The sequence below is a fragment of the Hippoglossus stenolepis genome, chromosome 10 (genome assembly GCF_022539355.2).
Source record: "Hippoglossus stenolepis isolate QCI-W04-F060 chromosome 10, HSTE1.2, whole genome shotgun sequence".
Classification (NCBI taxonomy): Eukaryota; Metazoa; Chordata; class Actinopteri; order Pleuronectiformes; family Pleuronectidae; genus Hippoglossus; species Hippoglossus stenolepis.
Window position 1 is genome coordinate 13,327,531 of NC_061492.1, and position 13,749 is coordinate 13,341,279.

The window sequence follows — 13,749 nt, forward strand, 5'->3', positions numbered from 1 at the left end:
TATGACTACATGCAAAATGCTTGTTAATTCATAAACAGCCTGGATGAATGGGAGGAAGTGAATAGAATAGAAATGGAGGCTTTGTAATAAAAACACAAACAGCAACATGTCGGCAAGTGTAATCAGTCAAACTTGCACTCAGCGACACAGGCACAGGAACAGTTTAGAGTAGTAGTGATACTGAGGCAGTGTTGGAATAGTGGTGCCACGGTATCAATAATGCAAGAGACTGTATCATGATGTATTTGCAATTTCAATAACTTATCCTAAACCCAGTGTCGGACACAGGCACATAACTTAATGGAAAATAGGGAAAATACAAGTATTAGGTGCTGAAAACTCAAACACTCGTACTGTTCATGTACTGGTTGTGGAAGCTCATTTACATAATGTGAAACACATTCCTAGGAAAACATGTGTGTCCTGATTATAGACAAACTTATGACCGGATCCATCTCATTGCCTATAAAACCTAAGTCTGGATTTTAAAAAAGCCTTCACTTTGAAATCAATGCATTCATCTTTAAAAATATATATATTATTAACTGTGTTGTGATTTAATATAAACCACTTAAACCAAATAACAAATCCCTACATGGATTAATATAAATTAAAATGCTATAGGTCAAACAGTGAACGACAAAATTAGCTTTTTGAAATATTTTAATATACTAAAATATTAGTGACATTCATAATTTTCAAAGTTGTTTGATAAGAACAATATTAACACAATACATCCCTAGATAGATTATTGGAACCTACACAGCTCCACAATGCAAAGAGTGAACGAGGAAAGTCACTTTTTGAAATGAAATTCCATGTAAAATATGGATTTTGGTACGTTGACAGGTCGGCAGGTTCTCTTGCAGGAGGCCTGACACTACAGTTTTCCCTCCGTACCCTTGAGGAAGACGTTACCCTTTGTAACAACTATGCCATATAAAAATACCTGCTGGGTTTACAGAAAAAGTGTGATGGTTTGTATGAAAAGCTCATGCAATAGATAATGATAGCCATGGATGATAATTACAAATATGCCATCCTGTTAAGTTGTCATTGCCTGTGCAGCTTGCAACCTCAGGTCCTGTTCTATCTTGCAGCGCCTCTCCCTCCACAGTGTGAGATGTTTGTACCTGTCCTCCATGAGAGGATCCTTTCACAGCAAGCCGGCGCTTCCCTCCCAACGTGTACCCAACCCAAACCCAGATAACTCAAAGCGAGGCCCTGTAATCAAAGTCCCCGCTGTGTTTATGGCCCAGTGAATCAGGGGCACGGACAGATTTACCCATGGGCCTCCGAAGACCTGTTCCCAGCATCTCGCTGACAAGAACAGACACAACCCCCTGCTAATGACAGCTGAAGCAGGCATCAGTGATGGATGGCTTCTGCTAACAGCAGCACCTCACCTAACCCGATGCAGCGCTGGCAAATTCTCTCCCGATTTTACCAATAATCAAGCAAATATTTAGACTGGAGAGCAGAACACAGGGGTAAGTTTAGCAGCTACTTGGTATCTGAAGCCGTGGCATCCTCAAGCAGCAGAGCGGCAGACTTCTTGCCACCTGTTATGAGAGCAGTCCCACATGGTGCGTTTTGGCCGGTTAATGTTCACACTCGTCACTGGTGAGACTCTCTGCTCAGAAGTAGTGGACACTAACACACACTTCTGCTGATCGATGCTCATTCTGTGAGTCACACGAGGGAGTTGGAAGCACTTTCCCTGCTCTTCACTCTTTTTTACCATCTCCTCCTTTTTCCTGCTCCTCTCCCTTTATCTCAGCCTTTAGTCTCGACGGGTTCTTCCCATTAGCCCCTCTGCCTGACTACCACTCTGCAGGAGTCTCCTTTTAAATCAGACCATGGGGTGAATATAGCCTGAGGCCTTGAGGGACCGCATCCTCGCCATATCCATCTTCCACCTGGAAAACGGGAATCAAATGTCCTTGGAAGAAACTCATTACTGTAGTATTCCTCTGTGGTACTAAATTGTGATTGGAAGGATACTGAATTTCTTATCAAGTTTTCAGCAGAGCAAAGAGGCATGGAGAGATGCATACCATGTCTCCTAGATTAATCTGGGCTCGGCTGATCCCGGCAAGTGACAGACGCGGGCGTCTCTGCGACGCCAAACTGCTGCAGCACAGAGGAGATGATAAACACAGGATGCAACGCACAGCGACTCTCGCTGAGCCACAATATGGCAATGTTTACACTTGCTGCAAGCCATTTACTGGAACTCCTGTCTTGCATAATCAGTGTTTAATTCAATTCTCTGTAGTGTGTATCACCTGACAAAATTAGGATCCAAACAAGCAGAACAAACTGCTGAAATTTGCTGCTATCGTGAAATGAATGCCAATTGAATTATCCAAAGTGAGGAGAACGATTTTTTTAATGTAGACAGAAGCTTCACATTTTAGGGCAATTATCAATGGCTCTAAAAGGAAGTGATGGCAGGAAAAATCAATTTAAATACAGAGATTTTGGCTGATTTCTGGACAGTTTTTAAAGCGTTTCCTCAAAGTACATGAGCAGGACGTACAGTAAAGAGACACAGCAGCTATATAATTATATCGTGCAACTGTGCAATGGACTGAACCTATTTCCGTGGACTGATGTGCATTTAATCATATACTCCAATTCTCAAACTGCCCTTTAGGGATCTCCGTGCGACAGGACGTCACAAAGCTACCGTGTTGTCTATTCAAGAATCTAAATGAGTGCTGTCTCTCAATCACTACTAAAACAGGACTTCTCCTTGTCTCCTCCACACTAAAACACGTAACTAATACAGTTGTCCAGCTGGAGGCAATTAAGTCTCAGATGCTGCTAATTTTCCACCGGGTTCATGCTCCTCTTGGACGACAGCCAGTCCTTTCCATTTCCCAGTTACCTGACATTATTCAGTAGTTGAAGCCATTTCCTGTTCCTGTGACCCTTGGACGTCTTCGACGCTCTGCAATCTGACGGCACAGCCACAGAATTTAATTTCTACACAACCGAGCATCCCGCCAAGGTCGTTCACAGATCCTGTGAGGTCATAGTATGTTTGTTTCTTTGCACAGAGACAAACTGTAAGAGTTGATCGATTATCTTCAGAAAGTTAAGACGAATGGTTTGTGTATAAAGCATTGTTTTACTACATATAAGTGACAAAATAAAAAAGATCTATTGAAACAGATACTGTCCAAATTTTCTTTTCATAGATTACCTATTTTAATATTGAGTATGAAATTGAGATGACACTTTAATGTACGGCTCCTTTAATTCGAAATTATCTTTTTTTTTGTTTCTAAAGAGGTTTTCTGGTTTCCTGCATCCATAGACTGTATATAAAGATGGACGACACGATTCCACTCTCAACCACTGTCCAGAAAATATAAAATAACCCACATATGAAAGCTGCCATCTTTAGCAGATACATGTGCTCGACCAATCGTGAGTCAGTCTCAGCTTTAACTACATAAAACCAACTTTATATGAAACATGAGCACTTGAACATACAACTGTGTGATACGAACTGCCTAGAATGACAGAAACCATCTTTGAGAAAAAATTATTTGATGTGAACTTGGTCTTTGTCCCATCCACTAACATGGAGGAGGTGGAATTTAAAGAAGTAAAGTCAATTTATTTACTATACTGAAGCCAGCCACCAGGGGGAGATCGAGATTCTTTGACTTCAGCTCATTCAAGCATGCAACAATGTGATAATTGTCTACAGACAAACATACAGTTCAAAACTATTTGAAAAAAATTGGATATGAATGGAGCTGTTGTTTATATCGTCACAACTGTATTTGCGGAGGTCAAAGCAAATTACATCTTACTTTCGAGCGATGTTCCTAAAATTGTGTTATCAGTTATTTAGTTTTGGTTTAAATTATTGAATAACAATTTTTTTTTGATCTGCTATTAATCTATTTTAAAATGGAAGTGTTAAATAAACTTGGATTTGCATTAAGTGACGCATTGTTTGCAATTGGATTGTAAATATCACAACCAGATAGAATAGAGTGGAATTTAAACTGAAATGGCTGCATGGCATCATTTTTTCCCAATGCAGCCTCTTAAACTCTCGGGGGAAATCAGCTGTGAGAAAACAAGGAGAATAATCTGTCAATAATTGAGAATAATTTACAGCTAAGTATGGACGTTTCCAAACAATAAAACTATTTGCTTCTCTCCATGACAAACTATTTGTTATGTGGCGGCCGGCTCTCTAATTGGACCCAGCGTCTAATCGATGTGATTTCGGACCAATTGCCCATGAGTCATCATACAACAACAGTACTGACCATCACAAATTTACAGGAGTGTCAATACACTGAGCTCAAATGATATATTTACTGTACGTCCATGCACATCAATTTGAACTCTGTTGATACAGTGTATCGATCTGCTGAAGCCCTGAGGGATATTAAAAGCCTCTTCCAGGTATGCTCACGTCGTCATTTGGCCAAAGGCCCATATGCAGTGTGACATCTGCCCGAGGAGGATGCTGTGGTTTGAGATTCAGGGAAGTCGAGCTGCCAACCCGTTCATCTGAATCATATTATGAACGTGTCCTTCCCTTGAGAGCCTGGTGCACGCCGTCATCCAGGATGCTCAGGTGTTGCTCCACTATCATTAGTGGTCAGTGTTTCTGGGAAGAACAGCCCAGGCAGCGAGGGAATGCAGGGAATGGCAGCGGCGCGGAGCTGAAGGGGTTGCTGTTTAGAATGGCTCATGTTTTCCACCTCTTGGGTAGTGGCTATGGATCGCTATGTAATCATCGCTCTTTGTTATGTGCTGCGACTTGGCTGCTGTGCTGTGATGGGGGTGGGGGAGACGAGATGAGGCTGCCTGAACAGACAGAGTCCATATAGGCAGGTTGGAGAAAACCCAGAGGAAAATTAAAGTAGTTGTATATCAAGAGCCTCTGGTGAGAGAAATTGGCCGATGAAGGGTTACACTGCACATTTTCAGGCAGCAGAACCATAATGGATTCACAAATGAGTTGTTGCTTTTAGGAGGCTTCTTTGAACAAGCAAAAAAAAAAAGGCAGAGGTGACCCAGAAATCAAAGAAGAAACTGAGTAAAACAACTGCAGAAAACATCATTAATTAAAAGTGGAGAGGGTTGAATTCATGTTGAAGCATCGTGCACTTCGGTGCCAAAATAATATGATTATCATCTCAAAAGAAGGAGGAAAAAAAACATATGAAGGAGCGGAGGAGCACTGAGTACGAGTGCAACTATTCTCTGACAGATTTATTAGAGGGCATGCACTCTGAAGTAATGAAACAGAGAAGCTTGTGTTTTATTTACTTGCACTATGATTTATAACTTGGCAGATACCTTTTCCATAACTGCATGCAACACTTTTCCTTCTTTTTTCTTTCCCCTTCAGACCGGTCAATTGACGACATGATGACTGATAAACTGTCAGGTCATTATAACATTCATTTGAATGTCTACATCATTTCTCTGGAAAGAGTTCTGCTATCACCAAATGGTAACGATGACACTGCTGCTCTGCTGAGACAGAACACATGTCTCATATTAGTGCTGCTTCTGTCTGACGCTACACCAAGAAAAACATCAGGCACACTGTGAGTTATCTTGTGTGTCCTTGAGTAGAACATTTTTAGTGTTTAAAGCCCTGGAAAAAAAGGTTGATAAAATGTCTTGGAAAGGACATAAAGAACTTTAATAACATAAACTGAGCAGGAGAAGTGGACTGAGATATTTGAACCTGGCCATATAGATACTCCACTCTTTTGAAACAAAGACGTACATATGAACAGATGGAGGAATATAAACATGTTCTACTACTACAAGTTATTTCACTTATTTCAATTTGTTTTTATAAATCAACTTGCTTATGCCAGAGGTAAAGTGGCATAAAGAGTGACACAGTTGTCATTTTCCCATCCAACACCCAAGCGTTATAAATAGCACTTGCACCCATTTGAGCGGCCATGGGTGCGTTGGTCGTAAAATGAGGTGTGGTCAGGTGCATTGTTGGCACATTGTTATATCGACGCAGTGAGAACAGATTGTGCTTTTGACCAAGTAAAACCTGTTCTGACGTCAGTGGCCCATTTTTCCACTGTTATTTTAAGGACACGTTATCAACATAGTCATATGCAGCCACAAAAGCGAGTTCATAACATGAATACACACTGCTTGTCAATACGCACACACACACACAGAGAGAGATGACCTGCTTGTGTGCAAAGTGAAACTGTATCCTCTGCAGAGAGGCAGTCTCTCTTACTGCCTTTTAAAAGCAATCTGGCAAGGTGCAAACACACCTGGCCTTTAAAGTGAGTTGGCACTGAGATTTATTGCATGTTATCCCCAAAACACACCCATGATTAATCCAGACTCTAAGTGTAACCCTGTGAACCACGTGCCTGGCACAGACAACTTTTTTTTATGATATTAAACTAACAAAATTAAATTTGGACACGTCCTAAATGCACTTGCAACACGTGCTATGGACCATACACTATATATATCATACACTGATTTTACTATAGGAAAAAATTATAAATACATATAATACATTTGAACTACGGACTGGTAGAACTTCTTCACCCAGGAAATTAAACTATAATAAAACATTACAAAATTTCCTACAAGGAACTTTTCATTTTCGTTGACTTTGGCGCCTCTGTAGATAAGAGTGGTTGTAAAAACCTCGGTCTAGACAGCGTGAGCATTTGTTTTGGAAGGAGTATAAAAAAAAAAGACATGTATCAAGTTCAGGACACACACCAAAAAACACCACGGCACCGCAGCTTTCTTTGGATTGTGTTACTGTACTGATACAACATGAAACAGGGACTGCATCAGTTTACATCCTCTCGTCAGACCACTGTCTCTGCTCTGCATGCAAACAGAGCGATTCCTGGGCTCACGTATCGAAGAGTAACAAACCATATTCATATAAGAACCAAAGATACATAAAATATGAACCCATTTGTCAGTAAAGACAATCTTCTAACAACATTATAACTGATTTAACTGTCACATTACTATAACCATTGAGTATTAAATACATTTATACAGGTAAAAGAAAATCCATACTCCCCCCTCCTCTTATTGTGTGAAAATGGAACATCCCACCTGAGACAGTAACAAGTCACTCAATGTATAGGGGCTTAAAGTTAGCTGGAATATCAAACCCTGCCATTACCCACAGCTGTTTGCAGGATGGAAAGCGATGAGGTAATGTATCGTAATTCTCATTCTGATCTCATCCATCTTGTTTGTAAGAGGAACAGACTCGGGAGCGCTGGTCTGTACAGGCCAGTGTTTAGCCTGTTTCTGTTTCCTCTCCCTCCACATAAACATACAGGCTTTTCCAGCCTGACCGCCCTAAATCGTAGCTCTGACATCGTGGGAAACTCGTCCCGGCGACAGACATTTAGAATAGTTTATAGAAAAAGCCAATCTTCTCCCCGATTTTCTAATTTGCTGTTGAAGTTCATGAAGAGGCAGCAATAATAAAATAACAAGTTTCATAACTAGTTAAAAAACTTCTTGCAGGGGCTTTAAGTCCATTACAAATCATACAAAAGTTGACCTCAGAAAATACAGCAGCAGTCCTTGTGCGGCTTACGTTCAATTGGTGGTGGGATCGAGAGCAGAGGTTTATTTGAACAGCACAAGATGTGGCCTGTATCTAAATGAAGGGCTTCCTGGCGGCAGCGTAACAGCCTCTGGTTGTAAGCCGGGTGTCCTCTGTCTGAACCTAATATTCATGATCCCTCCATGTCCTCCTCTCACCCCCGAATCTCAAGACACTATTGGAAACCTGAGAGTCATGGAAGACAGACTGCAGAACTCAATATCTTTCATGTTTTTTTATTAAAGACGACTAAATGATGAATTATGTATAATCCCTAACATATCGGACTGCAAATATTTTGCCCAGCTGCAAAATAAAAAAAAAAAATATCCACATCAACAAAGAACTCACAATAAAAGCCACAGCATGGACACACTGCAATTATAATCAGCACAGTCCGTACAGAGCAGTAACAGTACACACATTAATATAGCCGTAAAAAATGTTACCACCCGGCTCCGAGTGCTACAGCACACTGAGCATAAATGTCACAAGCAAATAAAGGAGCCTCGCCACTTCCCCTGTAGGATTATGGAAAAGCCTGTTCAAATATCTAAATGTCAACTGCACATAAACACTTTCCAATTACGCTCTATGCAAGCAGCAGCTGGGGCGGGGGCGGGGGCGGGGGTCACACAAGCTTTGTCAAGCCCTCAATCCCCATTGAGGGGGGGGTCTGTTCGAACCACACACAAAGAATTAACAAACACGTTACAGAATGGACACACCTCATTGTGCAACAATTCATGACTGAAAATAAGATGGAGCTCAGGGTAAAGACTTTTTTTTAGAAAGACAGAGAAATAAAATAAAAGGTCCCTCAGTTTAAATGTTTATCTACAGATTTGGGCAGTGACCCTGAAGATAAAAGCATTAACCACCCTGTGTTCCCTTTATCATCTCATGTGTGGTGGTGATGATGATGATGATGATGATGATGATGATGATGACTGCTGGCTACCTGTCATCACTGCTCCACCAGTGCACTTGTCATTATCGTCACAGCGGATGATGGGTCATTTGAGTCTCACTGGTGCAACAGGCACCGCCGGACCTATGCTGACCCATCTCCTAATTACACCCCCAGGACAAGGGGGAAGAAACAATCATGAGAGAGAGAGCCCCCTGGATCAGCTCAGTCTGGAGGATCTCCTGACTGACTGCCAATCAGACATGTGGCTGCAGTGCGGGTCAGCGTGTTTGTGACTCTGTGTCGGCCGGTGGGGCGTCTGAGCGGCTAATGAAGATGAGCTCTTTTTAGTTGTGTTTCCACCGGACTAATTGCCCAGGTTATTAGCATAAATAGCAACCCTTATGCCCCAGGCTGGGAAGAAGAAATCCCTGCCCAATTACTACTGTCACTGCTGTGGTGGCAGCGTGTTCTCCCAGCAGCCTGGTTAACACTAGTTAGCAGGGAGTGTAATGGTAAGCAACAGCTGATGGTCTGTTCTTCATGCAGACTTGTGAAACTGCAGAGATATCTACAACTGCCACGTAGAGCTCAATATGCACAGAACTTTCCTTTTAGGGCCTCATGCTGTCATACTTTCTGTAAGATCACTTTCTGCCGGATTTCTGGGAATCCAAAATAAACACGTCAGTAACTTTAGTGCGCCCTCAGTCCGGGAGATAGAGCAGGTCAATATCGACTTTCGACTGTGGAATTCAATTGTGATACGATGATATAAGATCATTGTTTCCTTTCTGCCGTTTAAATAAATGATTCCAAGCACAAGGTAACGGAAAACCTGCAAAATGAGCCGTTAATGGCTCTGCACACCCAAATAAGCGTATTGACTCGAGTCTGATTGTTCAGTTACAATCCATAGTTAGAGGAATTTTCCATTTTGAACCCACAGCTCCATGAAACCTCATGATTTTGTGTCATCACCATCAGGCTCAGTGTGCACAGCAGGAGTCTGACACTTTTGGAGGGCACAACAAAGTGGATCCATTATCTATAGCACTCATCCTTTGAGGGTCGCAGAGGGGGAGCTGGAGCTAATCCCAGCTGACACTGGGCGAAACCCGGGTCCCACCCCGGACAGATCGCCAGCGTGTCACAGGGTTGACAAACAGAGACAAACGACCATTTCCCTACAGTCAATTTAGAATCTTCAAATAACCTAACCTCATTCTACATGTTTTAAGACTGTGGGAAGAAGCTGGAGGAAACCCACACAGACACGTGGCATCTCCACACAGAAAGAACAATGAGCCAGACCAGGATACAGTACAGCAAAAACAGTGCACTATAAATTACATATGGGGGATTTTGGAGCACATCTCATGATTTCAATGATGATCTATGTTAAAGTTATCCTCATGAAGCAAAGCTAGTGAGTGAGTCAGGAGATGTCACCCAAAGAAGCAAATGAGTGTGTTATGGCCTTTAAAGTTGTGATGTTGAAATGTTTGTGAAACATTTACATATACAGTATCTATATTAGAACATATTTGTATAAATATTGTCATTTCTTTCAGCCATATCACTACAGTTGTTTGCAGCTTACTAATGTTGTGTGTGGTATATTTAAGCCGGTTTCATCTCAGTGCTTTTTCCAACACTTTTTCTTTCCTATTATATTTCTTTCATCAATACAATTTCAGTAAAGATAGGCTTAACACATGCGTTGTAGCTTTATGTTAAGGTTTTCACAGCGATATTCCAAATACAATAAATACAAACATGTAAAAAACATATGAATCAACATACATTAGGTTTCTATTAGACACATTATGTATTGCTCTGTACAGCTGTATAGAGATATTCTCCAGGTGCCAGCCAACAGTGCATAAACACGTTTATATGTGAACACTTAATAAAATAGGACTCTCCTAAGGTAAATTTTCCAATTTTATACCGACTGTAAATTAGTCACTTTTCCTTTTCCGGAGTAAATCTTACGTTTATTTACAGTCGTACTTCAGCTAAGTGCAAAAGCCTGCAGCAGCAGAATGTTATTCTGCCTTTAAAGACTCTGCAGGGGGACATATTTCAGTGGTGTGGGCTGCAGAATAAACATTTTACTCTCTCCTTACTCGGCAGGTTCAGGGGGCTGCACAGGGGAGGAGAGGAGGGCATCGTGAGCTGATGCTCAAGGATATTAAACAGTGCTAAATGAAATGTAGGCTGTAAGTAATTTGTTTGTACAGTAGAGATGTCAGACCTGAGGTTAAGCAGTGGACATGGCCCAGTACCATCACCTGCGAGGGAGTTATCCCCTTCACTGTAACACAATAGCAACAGGTCAACCAGGGTAACAAGAGAGGAATATACAGCTGTCATTATATAGGAGTGGACGATCCAGGGAGAAATCACTCAGACCTTTTAGTGTCTCTGTTTCTTCCCCCCACTCTCTCTGTGTCTTCTGTCCTGAGGCTGATCAGGGTTCTGGCCCCGCGCCAGATCAGATATGTGCGAGTTTCTCATGTTTCCCATGAAAACACGCTTAGCGTACAAATTATTCAGCACCCTCGCCTCGCCCCCCCCACTAACCCAGCCCTAAGTTCTCTGTCAGGAGGATCACTGAGCTGCAGGGAACAGGAAGGAGGAATATTAATAATAAGTCTTGACTACAAACATTCTTTCGGGAACCAACATGGAGCCAAGAACGACAGGACGGACTTAACTGCAAGACTACTGTCACGTAAACACAACAGCTTCATGTAGTGCGCCTTTCTCTTCCAGTGCTATTCAACATCTAAATCCATATTACTTTTAGAAAAACAGAAATGATTTAGAGTGCATCATGGGAAAAACAACATGAAGGTGTTGTTAGGTTTTTGCAGCCAACCCAAAATGTTGGAAGACAAAAAAGGAGACCGTGTACATGTGCTTTGATTCTTTCAGTAGCTGTGCTGCTGTACAGTTATTGCAATTCCCTTTTGACCTTTCTGGATTCATTACTTGTGGCAGATGAAACTGTTCAACACACACAGCTCTCTTTTGTTCCTGTTGCAGGGTAGCAGGTTGTCAAGCAACAAAACGATGGGGAGAATTAAGGCAAAATCAATTCAAACTAAAATAATTAAAATATCAATTTGTCTGTACTTGTTATTACAGTCCAGTGTTTCTCTTGGACATTGATAATGAAGATGAATTCTTCCTTCTTTTTACATCTTTTCTAATTTAGGTCATTATTTAAAACAATAGACTGTAAAGATGAACGAGACATCTCCACTGTCCAGAAATTAAGCCAAAATATATCATATATGAAACACTGCCATCTTGCGCATTTGAAGCTACAGTCTGCTCAGTAGTGATCGGGGGATGGAGCCGCTGCATCGAGGCCCTGCAGATACATATGCTCGACCAATCATGAGTCAGTCTCAGCTGTCAATCATGACGTTTCACGCAGCATCAAATGACTAATGAAAACCAACCTTACCAGAGAAATCAGCCTGTTGACTTACATTAGTGTGATAAGAACTACCTAACATGACAGAACCCATCTTTGAGAAAAATGGATCTCACCTGTAATTTAACTTTATCTATGTCCCATTTGCTAACATGGAGGAGTCAACCAGCCACTAGGGGGACGACTGAGACACTTTGGCTTCATACTTGGAGCCGTCATGTTGTCCATCTTTATACACGGTCTATACTAAAAAGAACAGTCTCCAATAATATGTGTACTTTATAATTTACTGATGTTAACTGATAAAAATGAACCGATCTTTAAAAAGTACTGTAGTGAATTTATTTCCCTCCTACACTACAACAATGTCCTTTCTTCTGTGATGGAACACTAAGTCTATTACACTGTTGAAATGTCTTTCACATTCTTGCACCTATATTACACAGCAGAACAATATGTACCAGATAAGATCACTCATTCTGTACCTCACAGCTGAGCTCCCAATCAGTCAAAGCACATATATCCATGTGTCAAACTGGAATATTGCATTTGTACGCCTGGACCTCGTTTCTAAGACAATCTCAAGCCTACATGTCCCGCTATCCTTCAGCTCTTTTTCATTTATCCGTTTCAATATCCTGTATCCTGATGAGTCTGGGAGCAGGGCGCTGACCTGACGTTTAAATCCCAGGCAAGTCCATTATGGTAAGACAGCACAAAGTGCTGATGGAGGAGCAAGATACAACACAGAGGACAAAGAACATACATGACCAGCTGGCTTTACCGCCCAGTAGTATCTTTGTTGCTGTGTGTACTGTTTGTGATGTGTTTATGCCTATGTGTATGTGTGAGCAGGTGTGTGTTCCTGTGCTGTTGAGCCATGGGAGTCACCAGAATATACCACACGAAGAGTTATGGTCAGCTCCACCGTGCCGCCTCCATTTCCCAGAGCAGCCAAATCTCTCCCAGCGGACGGAGCTCTGTCAGATAAGAGCGGACAGCTATCGCTCCATATCATCCGCACAGACATGCCAGCTCCACGGTCGGGGAGATTAGGCCAAAGGAGCGTCTGACAGCCCTATCTCCAGGCTTTCGGGGATCTTTGTGCCAGTGTGTGGCTTATCAGACCTGCTCTGATGTCTTTTTACCAGTGCATCAACAATGACAGCAGACACTCGGAGAATCATATTTATATCCACTGAATTTTAAGTTGTTGTTCATCAGCAGCTTCCCTCTGCCCGTTTTAAATAGACAGGACAGCAGAATCAAACATGCAGGATTTCAGGGTCACTGTATTTAAAGAGGGTTCTTACTCGAACTAAAATGTAAATAAGATCAGGGGAGTGATTTTTATATGTATATAGAACGCAAAAAAACTAAAATAATAAAGTACTCTTTTTTTGTATTTATCCAGAAAGTGACAGAAGCGGATATCGGTCTATCCCAAATAATGAATTCAAGCGTATTGTATTCACCCTTGTTAAATACGGCGTTCTGCAGCTCGTAAAAGGACATATAGTGCAGAAGCCTTTTACTCTGTTTCACATATTCATTAGTTTCAATTTTCAACAATAAATCTGACCTTGGAGCCACTGACCTATGGGCTTGTTAATATAAAGCAATTTGAACATGCTCTTAAAATGAATAGCAAATTAGTAGTAAAAGGCACATTAGGCAATGAAAAACATCTATTGAATATTTAGCCTTTAGCGGGTCTATTTGAAAACACTCACAAGGACTTTTGATGTATTTTGTAGAAATACGCTT